The 23,525-nt window shown below is 38.5% G+C and overlaps 1 protein-coding gene across 9 annotated transcripts in view; it reads left to right on the top strand.

Moving 5' to 3' along the window:
* Positions 1–23,525, top strand: part of PKHD1 (PKHD1 ciliary IPT domain containing fibrocystin/polyductin) — a 489,098-nt gene that overhangs the window by 386,450 nt on the left and 79,123 nt on the right. Inside the window, exon 62 of one of the 9 annotated variants that reach the window (XR_006597828.1) lies at positions 13,908–14,034. The exons of the other annotated variants lie outside the window; for them this stretch is intronic. The gene's annotated coding sequence lies outside the window, so the exon portion shown is untranslated. The remainder of the gene's footprint in view (positions 1–13,907; positions 14,035–23,525) is intronic. 9 annotated transcript variants of the gene reach the window in all.

The following is a 23,525-nucleotide window of genomic DNA, read 5'->3' as shown; positions in this document are numbered from 1 at the left end:
AATACATTGTGCATATTCAATAAATACTATCATTGATATTTAATAGTATTAATATTAAATATATATTTGATGAGTTTGGTCTGCAGCTCTTCTCAGTGGTGGCAAAACACCATTTAGAGAAGGGAAAATGAAATTTTGAAGAGATGTAAAATTCATACCCTTCATTGGATAGGTATGTTTCCCGTGCACATGAAGTGTGATGTTCTTTAAGATGAATCTCAGTTGTGAAAATCTCAAAATAATTCAAAATCCTTAAAAAGGAGTACGATATAAATATGATATTTTTTTGTTATATATGTTTAATTTTATTCAAATTTACAGGAAAAAATTTAAATAGGGCTGTCACTGATTCCAAAGGAGCCTTACATACTGTAGGAACATTTGCTTCCCCTGTCCTCAATATGCATACTCATAAAATAAGGGTGTTGAACTAGATGATTCTTGAAGTTAATTTCAATTCTTAATTTTTGTACTCCAAAATAACTTATTTTACCATTCCTGAATATCGGTTAGCTAGAATGTATGATTTCCCAGCCATGCACCCACCCCCCCCAAAAAAGTGTCTCACCTGTATACGGCATAGACAATAAAAGAACTTGTTATAAATATATTCCTTAAATGTAGTTATACTGACTGTTCCAAATTCAAGACGGATTGATTTCTAAATATTTGTTACTTATAATATGGGATGTGTTTTCACACAAGGATTATGTTGGAAAATAGGCAAATTTCCAGCTCAGTGAACAAAAACCTTTTTTTTTTAATTAAAAAAAAGTTTATTTCTTTTGAGAGAGAGAGAGAAGGGGAGAGGTAGAAGGATGGAGACAGAGAGAATCCTGATGCAGAGCTTGAACCTGCGAACGATGATACCATGAGATCATGACCTGAGCTGATATCAAGAGTCGGATGCTTAACCACCTGAGCCACCTAGGCGCCCCACAAAAATCTTTTTTAATTATGATGTTCCATAAGCTCAGTATTTTATAAATATTTTTCTGGATCTTGAACACTGTGTTAGAATGATTCTTTTCCCCATAGGAAGAGTTCTGCCTTTTAATACAAAGGTCACTGTGGTTTCTGTTCCAGTGATCTTAGGAAACCTCTCTTTCCCAGGGAGTAAGACCTATGACATTTTCCCAAATATCCTAACTTCCTCCAAAGTGGGACACTTTTGAGAGGGAAAGGGGGGACTACTAACCATTTTGCTGGGATGACAAGCATAAATCATCATTGTCCTATGAGGACAGGGATGTATGATTGTTCTTGTCATATGCCCCTCAAAGTGCTTCCATGGCCTATTTGTAGACACAGCGATATGGAAGCTGTCATTTATTTTCATTTTCACTGTGGTTATTTTCCAATGTTTACTGGGGATATATAGTAAATACGTACAGCATCTGGGGATATAGTGTGATAAAGAACATGGTACCTGTCTACAAAGCTTGGAGTCTAGTGTGATGAAGACATTATATAGCTAATTGTACTGAAGCATGACTGTGATAACTGAAGAAATGCAGGGTGTTAATGGAGCACACAGTAGGGAGCCCTCAGCTGGTGATCTAAGGCAGAAGTTAGCAAACTTTTCTATAAAGTGCCAGGTAGTTAACTATGCAAGGTTTTCACTATTTTAGGCTTTAAGGGCCATATATGGTCTTTCTCTTCTTCCTCCTTGTCTTCCTCTCCCTCCTCTTTTTCTTCTTTTAAAATCCTTTAAAAGCAACTCTTACCATAAGGCCTATAACTAAACAAGCCATGGGCAAATTTGGCCCATGGGCCATAGTTCATCAATCTTTTATCTAAGCAGTCAGGAGAGCTTTTTGGAACAAGTGCCAGGCAAGCTGAGATTTGAAAGATGAATGAGTTAGTCAGGTAAATCATTATAGGAATAAAAATATGAGATAGAGGGATAATATGTACCAAAGCATAGAGCCCAGACACTGTACTGCAATACTTTAAAGAATCCAGAGAAATCCAACATTTCTTGGGCCAAGATGACACTTAGTCATCAGGATGGCCCAAGATGACACTGATATGTGAGAGATCTGTTCCTAGAATGTTTTATGATCCATGTTAAGGCCTTTGGGCTAGATCCTGATGGTCGAGACAGATTCACAAAGGATTTCAAGTGAAGGGGTATCGTGATCAGACCTGCATGGGGCAAAGCAGTACAGTATGGTGGTCAAACACCAAAAGAGAGACAATGAGGCAGCATAGACTGGGATGATGACCTGACGAATATATGGGTTCAGTGATATTTGTGAGGGGAAATTGGATGGATTTGTTGGTTGATTGAATGTAAGGGATGGGGAAGAGAAAGGAGGCAATGATGACTTCCAGGTTCTTCCTTAAACAACTAGTTTTCCTCCTAAAACAACTAGGTGGCTGGTGGTGACACTGACTGAAAACCAACCTTGGAGGAGCAGGTTTAGAGAATAAGAATGCAGTTTTGGACATGGTAAATAAGAGATATGCTAGATACCCAAATGGTGCTATATAATAAGGAGTTAGATGTTCAGCTCTGTAGTTCACATGGGAGGTCACAGATTTGAAGATCATCATATAGATGGGAACCAAGACCACGGGACTAAATGAAATTGTGTGTATAGAGTAAGAAGAGCCTCCCAGTGTTGAAGGAATGGCAAAGCAAGGAAGATCTCACCAAGCACCCAAGCAGGAATAGACAGTCATGTTAGGAGGAAAATTCGGATATTGTAGAGAAGTAAATTCAAGGAATGAATGTATTTCAAGAGGGGTGGGGTAGTGCCAATATAAAATCCTGCAACTAGGGAAAACAAAATAAGGTTTGAGAAGAAATTATTGGATCTGGTAACATAGACTTCACTGGTGATCTTGATACAAGAAATTTCAGAGAAATGGTAGGGCTGGAAGTCAGTCAACAGTGGGATGAGGAGTGAGTGAGAGTACATAGAGATGGTGAAAGTAAAACCTTTTATCAAGAAGCCTAGCAAGTTGAAAGGTTGGAGGAAAAAGGGAAATTGGGAGGTAGCTAGAGGTGGATGTGGGAAAGGGGACGGGGTTCGCTAAAATAGGGGTGGTCTTGTACATGTTTTAACATGCAGGAGAAAAAGTCAATAGACATAAAGTAAAGGTACAGGAGCAAGGTTATTTGAGAAACCAGGAGAATGTAGGGTTCAGAGCACAGGTGGAAGCATGCAAAGTTGCCAGTGGGGCCACAAGGCAGCTCCCCAGCTCATCCTCTGCTCACTAAGACATCCTTCCTAGCATGGGGCTGCATCATACCGGAGTTCCTTGTTCTTATTTTTAGAAAAAGGAGGCTTTGAGCTAGAAGTGGCCTTATGAAAGAATAGGAACATCTCAAATGAGGCAATAGAAAGTAGAAAGGATGCTTGAAGATGCTGGTCAGTTTTTTTTTCAGACAGAATTTACAGTTCAGTGTTCTTCCTTAGTGTGTCTCCCAGTCATGTGACTGTCCCACTTTCAACGGTGAAAAACTTATAAGAATATCACTGTAATAATAATTTCTTAACTATCTATTAATATTGGAAAAATACATGTTGACATAAAGCTACTCTATATTCAGCAAGTCTTTTAAATGAACATATTTCAGTAATCACCATGCAGCCATGTAAATTTGAAAAAAGGTAGGAGTCTACATGTCAAATACTACTTTTCCAGTTGACACAATTCTTGATTAGCATATGAATCCTTAGGTCCTTTGCAATAATTCTGATAACAATGACTCAACTTTTAGCAACCCAACCACAGCTCAGAGCACAAGACAGGGTCATGGGCTCAACTATTGCTTTTGGGAAATGCAATATCACATATAGAAGGTAATAGTACTTCCTTGACTTTCAATGAATTGAAGTCAAATTCATTTTTATTCCAGAGGAGAATCAGATTCACATTTTCCTAGGCTTTTCATGTAAGAGTTTGGCCAGGGATGGGACTAGAGAGAAAATGGGACAGAGGTTAGGGACTGAGGGTGAGTGTTAGCTAGAAAGTGGTTTCCGGTGTTCACCGAGTCTTCTTCCACCTATTCCAGTTGCTCCTCTTCTTCTACATGTTCCTTCTCTTCTTCCTTCTTCTCCCTTTTGTTACCAGTCATGCTGCACGTTTTCTGCCAATATAGACAAATCCTAGAGTGAAATGGGAATTATAGATGGTGTATAAAGTTGTCCTTGATAGAGATGGGGAAGGACACTCAATTGCAAGTAGAGAGTAAGATCCTTCTTGGGGTTGCAGTACCTCTTATATAGGTTAGAAGTGTTTTTGTTTTTTTTTTTTCCAGTTGCTCATGTGTACCTAGGGACATGCATAGGTTTGATGAGGGAGCAGGGGGCAAGCTGAGGGCAAAATACAGGCTAACAGCACTCCTCCTGCTGCCCTGTGGGATATGTGTGACATTCCTCAGGCACTTCTGGCTGCCCAAGGACAAAGGAAAGGACAGAAAACAAATGGTTGAACTGATAGAGTTTCTATCTGTTTACAAAAATCCTAGTAAATTACAAGAAAAAAGGCAATCTTATCAATAGCCTAATCTCTAGAAGCCTATAGCCTCAGTTTTCTGGAGCCCCAACATCGCCCTCCCCTCCATAGTGATGTGGGGAACAAAGGCAAGAAGGAAATGGCAGATAAAATTGAATTTCCTTATAACCTGCAGACCATTGACAAATACTTGAGTCAAGCAGAGCAAAACATTTCTCCAGAAACTCCCTACTGTCTTAGTGTTAATGCTTTAACAGAAGGGAAAACAACCTTAGCTTGACAATAGCTAGGCCTTCAGTAATTCGTGAGTCTTTAGCATATGGAAAATCCCTTTATGAAACTTCCTCTTGACTTTACCTCCCCCAGCCCCATAGTATATAAGGAGCCACTCTTCCCAACCGCAGTGCAGCTCTTCCTGCCCACAGGTCCTATCCCCATGCTTTAATAAAATCACCTTTTTGCACAAAAGACATCTTCAAGAATTCTTTCTTGGTTGTCAGCTCTGAACCCCACGAACCCCACCATTACCCCACAACCTCATCAGGTTGGGCATACATAAACTGTGAATGACTTTTCTTCAATATATGAGTAAACAATGTTTTTCCTAAGGATCGATGATCCAAAGGAGAACTCAGGATGGAGACAGCAGACACAACAGACACAAATGTAAGTGAGTTGTTTCAATTGTTGAAGAAATGTCAAGAGAGGAATGTGCAGAGGAGGAAGAAATTCTACCCATCTTAAGTTCATTGGCTGGGGTCCAGCAAATTAGACCAACATAAACAGATCAATGAGATAAAAACAAACTCAAGTTTACTAACATGTACATCACACATATGCATGGAGGACTCAGTGATAAGTAACACAAAAGGGTGGTTAGAACTTGAACTTCTAGGGGTCCCTGAGTGGCTCAGCTGGTTAAGCGTCCAACTTTGGCTCAGGTCATGAACTCACACTTCATGAGTTCGAGTTCCACATCAGGCTCTGTGCTGACAGCTCAGAGCCTAGAGCCTTGTTTGGATTCTGGGTCTGCCTCTTTCTCTGCCTCTCCCCCACTCACACTCTGTTTCTCTCTCTCTCAAAAATAAATAAACATTAAAAAAAATAAAAAAAGAACTTGAATTTCTAAAACATGTTAGCAAAGAACACTAATTGTGTAGAAAAGTAGCAAGACAAAATAAAGGGACTTCACATCTAGGGATGGCAAATTGTAGGAAGGTAAATACATGAATAAATTAATGATAGACAAGGGTGACAATGCTAAGTTTGTTATGTAGATTCCTCTGTATCATGTCTGGGATGATAGGGGTCTAGAGTCTCAGATGATTAACTTCAGTCCTTCCTGATAGGGAGAGGAGGGGAGATACCTTTACAAATTTATCTCCTACCTTTAGGTAAAGAGAGGGAAATACAGAGAGCTTTTCTTGTTTCTGCTACTTCTCAATTGTCTTCAGCTCAAAATAATCAATATGCCAAGGTGGCATATTTTGGGGAGGTATGTTCTGGGGTACCTTTCAAAAGTCACCTAGTAACCACTGTCAGACTTAGATTTCCCCACATTCTTACTTCATTTCTGTGATTGTAATGAGGGAAGATTACAATTGATTCCTATAAGTTTGACCCTGGGGCATTTAACATTTTTAAGTGCATCTGTATCCCCTAAGTGATTTAATTTTGATCCAAACTAGTATTACATTTATTAAGTTGAATTTTTATTCTTAGAGATTGATAATCTATGTATGATGCCTCTCTGTATGTAGGATGTGGAGGATAATTTCAGCTAAACAGCATCTGTGATTTATCAGTGTACTCTATCCATTACAGAACAGGTAATTTTCTGTCATTACTAGTGACTGAATTTGGGGCCAACTCAGGCAAAAGTGTGAGGTAGGCAAAGGTTTTCTCTGACATTTGCCTTCTCACTTTCCCTTTCTGCTTTAAGCATCCATCCTGGCCTCATTTCCAGTTGTTACTCAGGTATTTGTACTCTAATAGAAAACTGCTACCTGTAAAAATCTTTCAAGGCCCAACTAAATGATTCTTTCCTAGTGGACTTTGAGAGGGAAATGGGCCCTGTGGGAGAGACATTTTCTGGAGAAGGGCAGCCATCAGTTTGTACTACAGGCATTGCAGGTCTAGCACTTGGGGTTCTGGGGTGTAGCTCTGAGACAGAGTCTCTACTTAGGTCTTCAAACTATTCTCGAGGTTCTTTGACTCTGCATCTCCCTGTGACTATTGCCATATTTTTCTTCATCTTTTCATAGTCAAATGTCTTTGAAGAAAAATCTGCCCTCACTGACTCTTTCTTCTCACTCTATCTTTCCCCACTCATTTTCGCTTCTTCCCCCATCACTTCAATGAACTCGCCCTGGCAAACGTTAGCAATTGTAAATTGACTGGATATTTTTTTCTTACATATGGGATCTCTGCTGAATTTCACTTTGAGTCTGCTCTCTGATTCTTACAATCTCATCCTTCTTTGGTTTCTTTCCATGGGAATGTGCTCCCCTGGTTCTCCAACCTCTCAGTTCTAGAGGAACCAGTGGGCCCAAGGTTGGGTGAGAACATAATATCCAGTAGCATTCATTCCCCTTTCTTGATATGGACAATTGCATTTTCTTAATTCTTAGTTCAAGTACTATGCAAATGAATGTTCAAGCCCCTTTCTGACCTGTTTGCTGGTCTAGATCCTTTCAGAATGGAAATTTTGGACCCACCACTTCCCCAGGCATTGTCTCCCCCTCATATTTTCCGTCTGAGTCTCCTTCTACCCTTACTTCCAAGGTTAGTGATCACTAAAGTTGCCTCATGAACCACCTCCTTTTCCTCTTTTTTCCCCTCCTGACCTTGTCACTACCCTGGCTTTTGACTTCAGGGTCCCAAATCTCTACCTCTGTTCCAGGCTCACCTCTCTTCCAGATCTGCACATCCAATCACCTATCAGATACCTCCATTCTACCTTATCTTTTGCCCTCCACCCTGTATACAGGGTGTATACTAATTTTGTACCCCAAATTAGTAATTCTTTGCCACCTTGCCCTTTCAGTGGCTTCCTTCATACAGTCCCAAAGTCTTGCTAAATCTATCTTCTTAATAGCTGTTAAATTCATACGTTTTCATTTTCTCACTACTGCCTTGGTGTGAGCCTTTACTAAGCTAAAGCAGTAAACAAGTATTATCTTGTTTGCTACTTTAAACCTCTATAATTCTAGAGTTTGCACAAGGACGAAGTTTTCTAAAATGCAAATCTTATCTGTAAACATTGGCACAAGACTATGTACCTGCTTCCCTTTATTTTACAGAATAAACTCTTGGTTCATTAGCATAACATCTGATGCTTTGTGATCTAACCACCTTCACAAGGCTCTGGCATCCTCTTCAGGCACCACATCCCTTCACAGTACAACCTTTGGACAGTATGTTCTTCTGGATCATTCTTTTAGTTTCATGACTGTCTATGTCTCGTCTACCTATCTAGAAAATAGGCTCTATGATAGAAGGGATTGTAGAGTGAACTCCCTTTGTGCAGGTATGGATTGACTGAAGTGGATGTCAGGGGAAGGATAAGGAAAGGCAAAGAATGTATCATTTCTCATCTGGTGACTACTGCCTTTCATCAGGATTGGCCTGACTAGCCTGACTCTGATGTACAAATAACTTTGGAGATGTCCCAAGCACCCTCCACAGTAGGATAATCATAGCAGAGATGTGAATAGCCTACATTCCTTAGGAAATTCACATCTTACCTTCTAGACCTTTGTCTTTACGTCTTTTGCCAGATAAGCTTTCCAGCATTTAAAACCAAAGGTGGGCCTTTTGGTCTAAGTACAAGGAGATGCTGAAATCATCATCTGATTGATATCTGAAGAGTAAAATGTTATGAGAGTCTTGAATACTTCATCGATCAGGCATATGTCACATGTCAGGTAATAGTCCACCACAGGCCTCCCCAGGAGAGAGAAGATAGTAGACTTTGGTTTCCTTCTGAATTTGTAAGTGTGTGACCTTGGTGGTATATTGCTTGTTGTATGCTATATTAGTTTGAAAGATAAAAACTAATACTAATACTATTAAAGGTTTCTCCCTGTTTCTTCTGATTTGGATTTATATTGAATAATCTGGATTTCTGTTTCTTTCTTCTTATAAATCCTCATTTTCTTTTTTGAGACTTCTAGGGGAAAATTCTCCATGAATTAGAGTCCTCACATAATCAGAATCTTAATTGTCAGGAGAAAATAAAACATACTATGATAGATGTAGGATATAGATAAAATACTTCTTGACCATGTCCTCATTGTTTCTTCCAATTTAGGGAAATTACCTAGATTGTTCACCTCTATAAAGCTATACAATGAAAATGGATCAGAATGATTATTCAGAAGCAACACAGTAATTCTTAATCAAGTAAATATTCTGGAGGTTCGATGTCCTTATTACTAAGACTGCCAGGGGTGAAATACACATTTTTAGAAACAATTTCAACACTATTTTCTTAAGCCCTCCATCTGTGTTTACATAGCACTTTATACAAATGTTTATGTAGCACTATATACATACTTTTGTTGTAGCACACATTATATGCCATTATTGTACTTTGTTCTATTTGTCTGTCTCCCCTTGAATTTGAGTGCTTTGAAGTTAGGGGGCCATGGCTCTTCATGTCCTCATCAACTAGCACAAATTCCAAGAGAACTGTAGTAAATATTTAATTGAAACCTATTTAATCAAAGGCAATTCTGGGGGCACCTGGCTGGCTCAGTAGGTAGAGCTTGCAACTCTCGATCTTGGGGTTGTGAGTTCAAGGCTCACATTGCATGTAGAGATTACTTAAAAAACTAGTTAATTAAAAACAAATGCCCCAAAGTGGTTTTTAAAATTGGCAGTTCCAAGATAAAAAATGAATTTCTGATAATTCTGAGTGCGAGAAAATTTTCTATATTTGAATTCCCTATTCTTTGTTGAGGTTTTAGAAGGAAAATATATAGCCATTACTTTGCTAATTATATTATCTGAGACACAGTAAGTCTGAACATTTTGAATCTTATCAATTAAAAATTGTAGAAATTTGTTTTCTTATTATATAAGTATGCATATAATATTCTCAATTTTGCCTCTATCTGCAAAAAACTAAAATACTTACAGGAAAATTTTTCTGATCCCTATCCTATAAAATACTTTATAGGTTTAAGAAACAATTGGTCTGTAAAAATTTCCCTAATGCAACATTATAACACTGGCCTGGACACCGAAATCCTGAATATTGCTTCTCATCTACATCTATGTCTGACCCTTCTTTTGTGTGCTATTTGACTTGACACAGGGCTGAATGCTTAACAGGTACTGAGTAAAAAGTAGTTATCTGATTTAATTCTCTAGCTGCTCAGTTTTAGGAAAAGACTTGGACTTACCTTATTAGAATCTTAATTAACGGTTGGGGCTCCTGGGTGGCTCAGTCGGTTAAGCGGCTGACTTCGGCTCAGGCCATGATCTTGCAGTCCCTGAGTTCGAGCGCCACGTCAGGCTCTGTGCTGACAGCTCAGAGCCTGGAGCCTGTTTCAGATTCTGTGTCTCCCTCTCTCTGACCCTCCCCCATTCATGCTCTGTCTCTCTCTGTCTCAAAAATAAATAAACATTAAAAACATTTTTTTTTTAAATCTTAATGGAATCCTAAAAATGCAATGTAAACACAAATATTTATAATGATGATTTTAAATGGCTGGGCTGGACTATGAGGGATATGCTCAGAAATAAATGCAAGACTCATCAGACAGACTTATCTCTCTGCCAAACATTACAAGTTGGTAAAATCTGTGAAGGACTAGAGGTGATAACTCAGACAGCTAAGAGATTAGTCTGAATTAACACATCAGGCCAATGAGATGGGGTTTTCCTTAATTCTAATTTAATACTTTCAAATGCAGCATTACCAGTGACATCAGCCGTACGAATAGTTTTAAAGATCTCAAAATCTGGTAACTACACAGCAAAGGAATGGTACCAGGTAAAATGAAACTTAGAGTTAATGGTTTGGTCAGTTAAGGTTAGCATTTTAGTGAAACTTTCCTTCTTCCCTTTCGGTTCTAGGGAAGTTCTTGCTAATTTCACTTGTTAAAAGATTGCATTTTCCACTGCCTGGATTAGGCGGGTTGTATTGTATATCCTGCCTAAATGTAGTTTGAATAAACCAGTCAAGAATTTAACCTCTGTTTGACAAACTAATTGGCTGGGGGTTTAAAACCATCAGTTATGTAATAAACTGTATGCAATCAATTAGGGTGAACTGATTATGTTCAGGCTGCTTCATTTCTGAAGAATCTGGTTAGCAGTAGAGCCCTCTGAGTTACTTGCCTAACCCTTAGGAGGCAACTCAGCCTTCTGTATAAGCATGAGGTTTTCAATTCCCCGCCAATTTCACAGGGCTTTCAGGTAATGGACTGCATTTTACCGAAGGGAGCAGTGTTAAGTGCGTGGGGAAGAAGGGTTCTGGCAGATTATCCCTTCCTTAGTGAATCACAAATGAGCTATTAATGTCTGGCTCCCTCTCTGGATGACCCAGTGGAGGGGCCAGGTGCAGGGAATTAGGAGTCTGAAGTGGGGGCAGGTGCAGTCCCTCGTGGGCAGTTCCCCAACACGAGGAAGTTGCAGACCTGATCCAAGGGAGTTAGAGAATAAGAGCCGAGGTGTGATCCTTAATAATAAGATGGAAACAGGGACTCTGGACGAGATAGAGAACATTCACAGAAAGAATGGTGGGGGGAAGGAGAATTTTCAGCAGAGATGAGAATTAAGTTTTAAAATGTCTCCCTCCATTTATCAAAAGAGGTTTGATATTTTAAACTGCCATTCGTTGTTTTCTTTCTGTTTGCATTTTTGATCTGCTTTCTCCAGAAGCTTGCAATTGAAGGGCTTTGTTCAGTTATCACAATTTGTGTTATATTTTAGTTTCTAATATGTACTAATTTCTCAGCAACACTTGGTCATTTCATTAATTGCTATGAAATTAGAATTAAAGCTCAGCTTCCTGTGAGTACCCAACACTGATCGAACTGAGACCAGGTTCTTCTAAAATATCTTTAGCTAATATTTCCTATGCACATCTTTATGTTGATTACTCATGCAGTTAATTATTATTATAACAGCTCTTACCAAATATATGTTGAACTAATGAATGTGACTCTGGACCTTGTGGCTGCCCAAAAGCATAGAGTCCATTTCATAGTTACCATAGACACAAAAAAAGAATTAAATAAGTAGTTCAGGGGCATTAGAGCTCACCTGACAAATTAGATAATACAATATTAGAAGATCTTATAGTTTAAATACAACATTTTATTATGTTTTTTAAAAAAATATATATTTTTGAGAGAGCAACAGAGTGCAAGCAGAGGAGGGGCAGAGAGAGGGAGACACAGAATCTGAACTGTCAGCACAATTGGGGGCCTGAACCCACAAACTGTGAGATCATGACCTGAGCTGAAGTGGGATGCTTAGCTGAGTCACCCAGGTAGGTGCCCCTTATGTGGTTTCAAATGTGTGATATCAAAGTACTTGCTACAAAACACTTTATTGGAAAATAATGCTATTTTTTAATTGGAGAGATAGTTGCTTTATACTAAGCATGTAGTATCTTACAACAGTTGATAAAGATATTTTTTAATAAAGGCATTCTGGCATTGTTAGATTGAAACTGCCAGCCTAGAGTACCAAGTGCTGGTGAAGATATGGAACAAATGGAATTCTCATACACTGTTGGTAGGAGTGCAAAATAACTGATACTCTGGAAAACCGTTTGGCAGGGCTTTTTTTGTATAGTTTATTTATTTTGGGGGGGAGGAGAGAGAGCATGTGTGTTCAGGAGGGGCAGAGAGTGAGGGAGAGAGAGAGGGTCCCGAGCAGGCTCTGCACTGTTAGCACAGAGCTTTATGCAGGGCTCGGACCCATGAACCGTGAGATCATGACTTGAGCTGAAATGAAGAGTCGGAGGCTTAAGTGACTGAGCCACGCAGGTGCCCCAATTTGGCAGGTTTTTTTTTTCTTATAGAGTTACGCATTTACTTAACATATTGCCCAGTAATCCTACTTCTGGTTACTTACCGTAGAGAAATGAAAATTTATGTTCATACTAAATCCTATAGGCAAATGTTCAGAGCAGCTTTATGTGTGGAAGTCAAAAACTAGAAACAACCCAGTGCCCTTCAACAGTGGTATGGATAAACAAGCTATGGTAAGTGCATGCCATGTGATACTACTCAGTAAAAAGGAACAAACTATCAATATGTATTGATATCCATAGTGTAGAATAGGTAATTCTCAAAGACATGTGGGAGTGACACACCATATGAAAAGGATACATATTGTATGATTTCAGCCACGTGACATTTTCAAAAAGACAAAACCATAAAACCAGTGAAGAGGTTAGTGATTGCCAAAGGTATGGGCATGGTGATAATATTGCTATAAAGTTGTAGCACAGGGAGTTTTGCAGCATAAAGGAATTGTCTTGTATCTTCATTGTGGATACATTATTGAACCCCACATAAATGAGCACCAAAAGAAAAAAAAACACCATATGATATTTAAAAAATGCAATAAAGAAAGTCTCTCAGCCTGTAAGAGTTAGATAATTATTTAAGCAACTGAGACTTACTTACAATCAGGTGGTAACTTCTTAGGCACATAGCAACTGGAAGACCATGGGTTTTGAAAGCCATGGGATAGTTTTTGGAGCGATGAAAAGGTATAAATTCACCTATAGAATTTTTATTTTATTTTATTATTATTTTTTAAATTAAATTCTATGCCCAGTGTGGGGCTTGAACTCACAACCCTGAGATCAACAGTCACATGTTATATCAACTGAGCCATCCAGGAGCCCCTAGTATAATTTTTTCAAAAAGACATAAAATACTGTTTTTGAGAAGGGAACTCCTATACTTATTCAAAATTTGAAGCAGAAAGGCACCTGGGTGGCTCAGTTGGTTAAACAAGCATCTGACTCTTGATTTTGACCCAGGTCATGATCTCACACTTCGTAGGTTTGATCCCCATGTCAGGCTCTGTGTTGACAGTGTAGAAACTGTTTGGAATTCTCTCTCTCTCCCTCTCTCTCTCTGTCCCTCCCCCACTTGGGCACTCACTCTCTCGCTGTCTCAAAACAAATATATAAAATTAAAAATTTTTAAATAAAAATACAGATTTTGAAGAAGAGTCTTGGAATCTTGTTTGAACCCATCATTTTGTTGTTCATTTATGTAGCTTTGCCCCTCTGGTGTTTATTCTGGCATTAATGAACATAACAGAATTTGAAAGAAAGATTAGAAATATGTTGTTAGAAATAGCCTTGCTTTAAGGGACATGCATATTGATATGCCAGGAAAATTTAGGCAGTTTTCTCACTGCTGAGATTTTCTTTTCTTTTTTTCTTTTTCCCCACCCAGTCTGGAGACCAATGGAAACCATGTATTTACTAAATGATTGATGTTTGTGCTCCTTAAGAACCATGGGAATTACCATCCTAGATCACATCATTAGTCTGCCTAGTCTAACATCTTGCTTCTGGCTGAGGTAATTATCTGATGCTTTTGAGGGACATTTAAATCTTCCTTATAAACCATTGACCATTGTTTCACATCGTGTTGATTCTCATTGCTGAGATATAGGTGAGAAACCTGGGCTAAAGAGAAACAAAGTAATACAACTAAGTTCTTTTATATTCTTAAAAGCTAAGTTTATTTTGACCATTTGATGCTACTGGTTAGATCACAAATAATAGGAATGTTGTGATACACTTGATCTAATTCTCAAGGATTTGATTTTCTGTTCTGCTATGAGGCTGTGAGAATTGGTAGATAAAAAATCCATCTCACCTAATGGGTTTAATATATGTTAGAAGTCCCATATTGTATAAGAGAAAAAGGAAATGAGCCTCTCTACATTTGTAAGATGACTGTTCAGTGCTTTTTGTGTTATGGTCTCAGAACAAATTATTCCCAAAATCTTCCCCAGAGTTTTCAAACTGGTAACTCTTCATTTACTTTTTGCCATTTTCTAATATAATGCTTTGATTCCTTAAGAATGGGACATTTTAATTGGCCAATATAATTTGATCCTTTTCTACCTGCCTGTCTCCTAGGTAGATGTTAAGTGTGTTGGCATTGCTTTAGAGCCGGCAAATTTATTTAGCATGTACAGCTTCTTAATGAAGATTTTTTTTTAAATGAATGCCAGGTGAGAGACAAACTTCTGCAAACATTCAGGGGTTGGAATTTAGGCATTCTACTCAGTGAGAATATTTGTTGTTGTTATTTATAAGCAGAGTTCTAGCTGAAGTTTTGTTTTTGTTTGTTTGTTTGTTTGAAGTTTGTTTACTTAGAGAGAGAGAAAGAGAGCACAAGCAGGGGAGGGACAGAAAGAGAGGAAGGTAGAGAGAATCTCACCCAAAAAGGCTCTGCGCTGTCAGCGGGGAGCCTGATGCAGGGCTCAAACCCATGAACCTTGAGATCATGACCTGAGCCAAAATCAGGAGTAGAAATTAAGAGTAGGAGGCCACCCAGGTGCCTCCTAACTGAGGTTTTTAATTGGTAAGAAGGCAGCTGTGTTACAAGACAATAAATAACCTGAGGACCAGGTATGTAGAGAATACTTCTACAGTAGTGTGTTCTCAACTGACATAACTTTGTCCCCCCGCCACCCCCCCCCCCCCCCGCTCTGCTGGGGACATTTGGAAAATCTGGAGACATTTTTGTGTGACAACTGGAGGCTGGGGGGGAGTGTACTTACTGGCATTTAGTAGGTAGAGACCAGGGATGCTGCTAAATATCCTGCAGTGCACAGGTCAGACTCTACAACAAATAATTTATTCAGTCCAATATGTCATTAGTGCCAAGGTTGAGAAACCCCACTCTATAAAACGAAGAAAATGTGTGCTTTTAGCATGGCGCACAGTGCCTGAGACGTGGTAGGTACAGAATATGGATTGAAGAGATTTTCATTAGGGACTTCTCAGATCAGACTCAGAGCATAGAGGGAGAGTATTTATTATTGTAATCAAGCAAATTGCAAAGCAATGTTAATCTAATACGAAATCACAAATTTCATGATATGCATTACAATTATTTTGCAGCATGTTTGATTAGCCACACATGGAGCACAGTTCCTTAAGAGGACTGTTACCAGTATCAGGTTTTAACCTGGGCGAGTATGCATTGTTTTCCTCTCCTCTCCGTTAGAGTTAGTTTTCAAGGATCAGTCATCAGTTTTTCCCCCTCTCTTACTATCAATGGCACACAGTTTCTGGGACTCATGTCCTACCAGCTGGGATTCTCTTGCTCCCATGATAGTTCTCCAGAGCTGTGGGCTGCAGTTCTCGGTTTCACCTATAATCGTCTAGTTTGCTAATCCTCTCTTCAGCTGTTTGATCTTTAAACTTGAAGCATTTTGGAGCAGAAAATTCTGTTGATTTGCCTCTCTCTCTGTGTCTCTGAATTCTGGATCTGGAAAATAAACTCTTTATAATAAGATAGTAAATAGTAGGTTCTCTGGACCAGAACATGATTTTACATAAATAATCAGCTGGGGGCAGAGTGCATAGGGGGCAGGATTGAGTATCTCAGTCCTTGGTTTGGGACTAAAGAAATCACTTTTTATCACATTTGGGCAGATTTTTCCTTAGTGAAGGGGTGCTCATGGTGGCTTTCATGAATCTTGCTGTGCTGCTCGTGAGAGCTAGCCTTCTAAAATTTTTAGCCCCATTTCCCCTTTTCTTGGGGATCAATAATGCATCTGTGGGCCACAGACCAGAAACCATTCTTGGCTAACTTAGTGTGTCCATCACTGTGAAATTCTTAAAGCAGGCTTCAGTTCAGCCTTCAGGATGCTAAGGGTCTGCAGACTAGGGAAGAACCCCTTTCTAAAAGTCACACTGCTTGAAACTTGGTGCTTATAATTCCTTTACTCATAGACTTCTAAATCCACTGGAGAGTTTAAAAGTTCAAACTTGTAAATAGAAACTGGGAATGCTAGCTTATCTTATGAAACAAGTTTTCATCAAAATTCAAATAAGGATAACAGATTCTTTCTTCTTCTGTAGGAATAGAGGATATTTGGGGGAACCCAAAAGTGGGAGAGGTTGTTTTTCCAAGAACCAAAAGCCATCAAAGGCAAACTTTTCCAATTTCACAATTTCACTTTGGGATTGTGCCATTTTCCTTCTACTCTTCACATCCAGATGTACAGCAGATACAAGATAGTAAGGCAGGAAGGAGAAGGAATTAAGATTTCCATTCTAGAGTTCACTGTTACATAATAGAATCTTATACACATTACAGTGTCCACAAAACCGAGGAATTTATAATTAACGTACTTCTCAGAGATCTCCACATATATCCATAGTGTTATTATTTTAAACCAATGATGTTAAATGGCCACCAGTTATCAACATCGCAGCCTAGGGAAAAAATGTTCTTGAGTATTGATTTCTGAGACTCCAGTAAATGCAGCATTGGCTCAAGCTGAAGATCTATAGAAATGAACAGTAAAACTAGGTGGAATAGGTAAAAGTTATTCCTTGATCACCACAAATCTAATGGATTATAAATTTCAAGATTTCATATCATATCCTTTTTTTTGGCAAGTTGGTCTTTCTTTATGTTTCAGAAATAACAGTATTAAATGCTGTAGAGAAAGGTTAGAGGGTTGAGATTGAGGTTGCATTAAAAAGACGAGTTAAAAGCTTTAATTTATACTTGAGAATAACAAGATATGAAAGGATTTTGTGAAAATCCTTTGTTCATTAGATAATGTTTATTTAACAAGAAATGAGTGTTTTCACTGAGATTAAACCGAGGATTTTATTGGAAAGACTTTAAGAAGTAAGGTCTCTGTTCTTTAAACCCTGCTGATTTAAAGAAATATCACTAAATACTTTTAAGTCCATTTTTATTCAGTTCTGTCTACTTGCCATTGGTTATATAGACTTAGAACCTTAAATCATATTCTTTTATTCTTCATTTTCTGTTTTAAAATTTTGGCAAGCTTGTTTTCTTTGTGCTTGTTGTTATTTGAAGGCCTCTGCAGAATTTTCTTGTGTAGTCGGTGCTGTTGGAAGAAACCATGAGGTCATTGCCAGTGGGGAAGCTGTTAGCTAAATCTCCTGAGGCAACAGTGTGGGGGTGCAGCTGAATTGCATCTTCCTTGGGTCTAAAGTGATGTGACCATACTGCCTGCTTGCCCAGGACAACCCGCGTCCACGCTTGCTGCCCCAGCATAATTGTAAATATAGCCTCTCTCAAAAGTGTCTTGGTGTAAACAATAAATTACATGGCCATTCCAAACTTAGAAGGCTATATGGAGAGAGTGGTCATGGTTCAAGTGGTTCTTATTTTCGATGGTAGAGGTAGTATGTAGCTTGTAAAAAGATCAGCAAAATTAGATGATCCAGGATGAAACAGAATATGGTAGGTTTCTGGGGGGACTGAGAAGGAAAACATTTGCAGAAGCCAAAACAGGGAGAAGGAGAAAGAAAAAAGTAAGCATGATAATAGCAGGGCTATTAATTATTGGGGCAAAGCCAGGTGGTTTGGTGCTGCTAGTGAGGGAAGGGATGGTGGAAACTAGCACTCCATGCAACTTGAAGAAACACAACAAAGTGCTTTCTTAGCAAGAGAGTATAGCATAGAGGTCACGGACATGGGCTTTGGAACAGACTGCCTAGTGTTCGCTTTCCTCAAGCTACTTAAAAATGGAAAAGATGCTTAAACCATATATGCCTCATTTTCCTCATCTGTAAAATGGGAATAAGAATAATACCTATGCCACAGAGTTACTATGAAGATTAAATGAGTTAATGCTTATAAAGCAGTGTTTATCACATTGTAAGCACTTCATCCACACAGTCTGCTATTGTTATTATTGTTGTTATTGTTTTCAGTGAGCAAAGGAGGTAATGGCTATATCACTGTTGCTTAGTACCTTAAATGAAACTGTCCATATGCATCCTGGATGCAGTATCGCGCACTGAACAGCTCTGCAACCCCATGGGCTAGGTGGGATTCCTCTCTCTATCATTTATTTGTTAGAAAATTGTTGAACTTCTCTTTAGTTTGTCTCTGCATTTTTAGATGGAGAGAAAAAATAGCATAGACTTTTAGGTTAGACTTGTTACAGTCCTTGTAAAACCACTCCATGCAGTCTTAGGCACATGCTCAGTGCTGAAATGTTAGAAGCTGTTCTGTTGGAAACTCTTCCAATAAGTTCCTATAAATGATAAGGGACAAGTAAGCTAGTGACTTTCTAGGTCCCCTAAATCTAATCATTTCTTAAGTAAGTAGGTAGGTATGAACACATAGTCCCTATTGAAGCATGGAGTGGCTGCAGGATAGTGTGTTTGAGGTGTGTGTGAAATTCCTTGAAAGAGAGGGTAGGTGACACTACAATTTTATCATTCAGGAGAGATAATGAGTTTAGGGCCCATTAGCACAAGAATCCATCTGTCTCTTTCTCTCTCATGCTGTCTGTCTCTCTATTATCTTTCTCTGTCTCTATTGTCTGTCTCTCTCTCCCTCTTTCTTGTGTGTATGAGCTTGTCCAAAAGGAATATGTGTTAAGAAAAGAAGGCAAAGAACTGAATCCTGAAGAACACCTTCCCTTAAAGGTTGGATGAAAGAGGGCTCCCCAACAAAACAATAACAGTTAAGGAATAACAGAGTTTAGAGAGAAACAGGAGATAATGATGTCCTAGAAATTAAGGCGAGAGAGCACCTTAAGAACCCTAATAACAAATGCTATAATTATGGGAAATATAATTAAATCAGCAAAAAAAGCAATTGGGCCTTGGAACTAGACCTGAAGCTTAGGCTACTAATAGCTTTACTGGGAATAGTATTGGTAGAGTGACTGGGGCAACATGTAGACTACAGTAGATTGAGACCTGTATAAAAGATGAGAAAAACTAAATAATAAGTAATATAAATCAAAAGAAAAAAGAAAACCTATCTTTTCAAGGAATTTGAGAGTAAAGGGAAAAGAGGAAAGGCAGTGTTTATCATATGGGAAATTTACACAGGCTTTTAGTTTATGGGAAGAAGTTTGAAGATCTAAGAAACAGAGAATGATTGATGAGGCTAATTTGTGGTGTTTGAGCAGGAGGAGACAGGGATGAGATCACCTTTGTAGAGGTTAGCTTGGGAAATAGGAAAGATATCCATTTCTGTGAGTCAGATGAGAAGGAGATAAAAAAGAATGAATATTTGAAAAGTTTAGAAATAAAAGTGTGATCATGAATTCTCTGTGTCCCCAAATCTATTTATGAAGTTGATGACTTGGTCATACAGGTAGAAAGATAGGGAACACCAAAGACTTAAACAGAAGAAAACTTCTACTAGAGGTGAATGGAAGAGGGGTTCATTAACATTGAAGGCCTGATTGAGGTTGGAGGTCAAGTATTTGTGATAGCACCAAATGACACAATTTTCAGGTATAGGTGGTTTTACTCTTTTCAGCTATGTGATTTTCTATAGAGTTCTTGAACTTCCTGGGAGCAAAAGTGATGGAAGTGAATGCATAGCTTTGTCAGAGTCAGGGATTTTATATGTGGACATGAGTGAAGAATGAGAGATGAGAGATGGGGAGGTCAGAGAATGCTAATGAAAGAGAGGGCCAAGATAGGATGGAAGGAAGTAGCCTTTAGGTGAGTAATGGAAGGAAGTCAGGAGAGGGAATAGATGCAGCAGAATCATAAATAAAAGGAGACTTTTTTAAATTGAAAAGCAGGAGGTTTGGCTGGAGGATGAGTTTTCTTTTTTAAGATGTCAGAGATGGAGGGGTCCTTAGAAATGAAAGGGCTGGGGTCCAGTCATTAGAGTGGAGACTAGTGGGATGGTCTCTGAGTGATCAAATCCTTTTTGTGCTGAATGTTTAAAGGGACCTCAATGATGACTTATTTAGTCCCAGATAATTTTTAAGTTTATCATTTAAACTCCAAGTAAGTTGGGAGTTCTGAGAGCCAAGGCAACTTGTTTAAGAACAGTGGATTTTGGCAAAAGTGCTAGTAGAACCCAAGTGCCTTTGTTTCCATACGGGGCTGTGTTTAATAAACCACCTGGTGATATACTCAACACACTGTAAAGGAGGACACATAAGGCAAAATGATTCTAGATAGCATAGAAATTAATGAATCAATAGGCACACTTTCTGCACACTTCATCAAATAAATCCATGGTGTCAAATCCTGGCAGCCTATTGTGACCAATGACTTGTATATCAGAGAGAAAATGTAATCCTGGTGACATGTGACATAAAAAGGTCACATTGCCTAGCACCAGCCCTTGCTTAAGTCTAGCTAATTAGTGGTGCTTTTTGGTTAATTCAAGTGGATGGACCTCAAGGCAATACTATTTATAGAATTCAGCCTGATATTTTAATTACCCTCTATGTTATAATTAAAAAACGTTTTGAGTATTAATCCACATAGTTTTAAAATATAAAATAATTTCAGGGTCACAGAGATTACAGAATCAAGCCCTGGCTGAATTTTTCACTCATTAAGTCCATCCACTATTTGGGTGACTATTGGGTAAATCATTAATTTTATAGCTAACATAAAGACCATCATGTTGTGGCAAGAATATTGGGCTAAGATGTCAGGAGAAATATTATTTTTGATTAATTCACTCTATCTTTAGGCAAGTACTAAACTATCTAAAACTGTTTTCTCATCAAGCAAATGTAAATACCACCTCCCATACCTGCCTTGTTGCTGTGAAGGGCAAATGGTGGCAGGTAAAATGGTAGCAAAATTCATGGATTAGTGACTAAAATAGGGCTTCAGATGCTGACTCTGCCATTGAATAGATAGGTGTCTATGGTTATTTAACCTCTCTGTGCATCAGTTTCTTCATCTGTAAAATATAAGTAAAGATACTATCCTTCATGTTGTTAAAATGCAATGCATACAATATATCTGTTACATAAAGGATCTATATTCACATATAATAGCAAGAGTTAAAATTGTCTGGATATTAAAAGGTACCATACAAATGTAAAGTTTACTTCTCGGGCGCCTGGGTGGCTTAGTCAGTTAGGAGTCCGACTTCCACTCACGTCAGGATCTCATGGTTTGTGGGTTTGAGCCCCGCATCAGGCTCTGTGCTGAAAGCTTAGAGCCTGGAGCCTGCTTCAGATTCTGTGTTTCCCTCTTCGCTGCCCCTCCCCTGCTTGCACTCTATCTCTCTCCCTCAAAAATGAATAAACATTAAAAAAATTTAAAAAAATTTTTTTTCTTCTTTTACCTTCTAATTCTTGTTGAAATCTTGTTGCAGTTCAGGCAATCTGATGAAATCGTACACCTAACTTAGTGACCTTCTTGCCTCGTGTATAATTCATTCCTCTCTGTGGAGGAAGCACTGGAAATACTTTCATCTGCTTCTTCCTTGTTTCTCTTTGTCCCTCTCCTTCTCATTCACTTTTTACAATGAGATACCTTATGTCTTCAGTTGTGGTATTAGAATTTCAGGAAGCTAAGAACATCTGCTTTCCTGAAAACCAAAGGAAAATGAAGTATTTGAGAAAATACTGACACCGGAAAGATATGGTAGCCTTGACACTCAGTCGTTCTTAGAAAATATTTTTAGGAAGATTTACTTATAGAGTTTAAATATATATCTTCTATGTGAAAAGGAAATTCAGCTACAAATGAACAGATCATGAACATTCAGTATTTATTGAGTGTGGACTGTGTTTCTGGTGCTCTTCTAGTTACTTGGGTTATGTAAGTGTAAAACTAGACAAAGATCCCTGTCCTTATGGAGCTTACATTTTAGAGGAGAGAGATACTAAGCGACACCTATAACAAATAAGTAGATTATCTACCAAGTTGGAAAGTGATAAATGCTATGGACAAAATTTTAAAATCTAGAGTGTTGTAAGAGACAATGAGAACATACATGTGGATAGGCTGATCGAGGTGAACGTCACTGAGGAGGAAACATGAGCTAAGTGGAAAGAATTGTGGAAATGAGCCACATGATTATCTGGAAGAAGAGTGTAGAGATATGCACTGGTAGCGGCCCCAGATGGGGTGAATGGTCTGAGAAGAGTGACCAAAAGAAGTAGCAGAAAATTCTGTGTTGTAAGGCACTCTGATTCTTTGCAAAGAAGTCCAGCTTTTATGTGTTTCTAAAGATTACCAAGTCTAATTCCCTGAACATACAAAGTAAAAGGGCAATTATCCTTTCTTACAAGGAGAGCATAAATCAGTGGTTCAAAAGACATTTTACTTGAATCTCTAATGCCTTCCTAAATTCAGATGAGGTAAGATTTAGGTGTTGTCAGCCAAAGCTGCCATCTATCTGGAACAACACTTTGAATTTTAGAGTAAATTGTATAATGGGTCTTGTCAGCCAGTGATCATGACTTTCAACATTACAGCAAATTATGGAATAAATTTAGGGAACCAGAGATCAGCACAGGAGGAATGTTAGAAAAATCTTTTTAGAATATTAAAAAGTATCAGATGTGGATTGGTGGGTAGCATTTGGATAGAATTCTGGATATTGGACTCTGGCTAGAAATTTGGGTATGTGAACAAGGAGAGCTCACGTAACACATAAGAGGTGTTTGCATAGTGGATATAGTGACATTTGTCCTGACAGCAAGTTTGTTGAGACTCTGCTATATATACCACCCCTCACCCCAGTAGACTAATTCATCATTGCACATTTCTACTGAGTCCTTACATGACTTCATAATCCTTTCTAGGACAGTACTTTGGCAGCCACTGCCACCAGCCCTTGAAATAAAACCTTTCTCCCATTGATTTTAGCTAGAAGAAAGAAGTTACTTTGGAGAATAGTTAGGGGAGAATAGTTGCACAAAGTACAGGGGAGCCATTGGCAAAGGATCTTGTGTCATAATGTGAACCATGTACCACAGGTTGATAGAAATGCGGAACAGGATCTGTGTGGTGAGGTAATAAAAGTAAAGACTCTTAGAAGCACTGAGATACAGCAGTGAAAATTTTCACATTTTATAGGAGCAGTAAAAATTCTTTTATTTTTTCT

Source organism: Felis catus, chromosome B2 (assembly GCF_018350175.1).
Source record: "Felis catus isolate Fca126 chromosome B2, F.catus_Fca126_mat1.0, whole genome shotgun sequence".
Classification (NCBI taxonomy): Eukaryota; Metazoa; Chordata; class Mammalia; order Carnivora; family Felidae; genus Felis; species Felis catus.
Note: the sequence above shows the minus strand (reverse complement) of the source record. Positions and strands in the feature narration are given on the sequence as shown.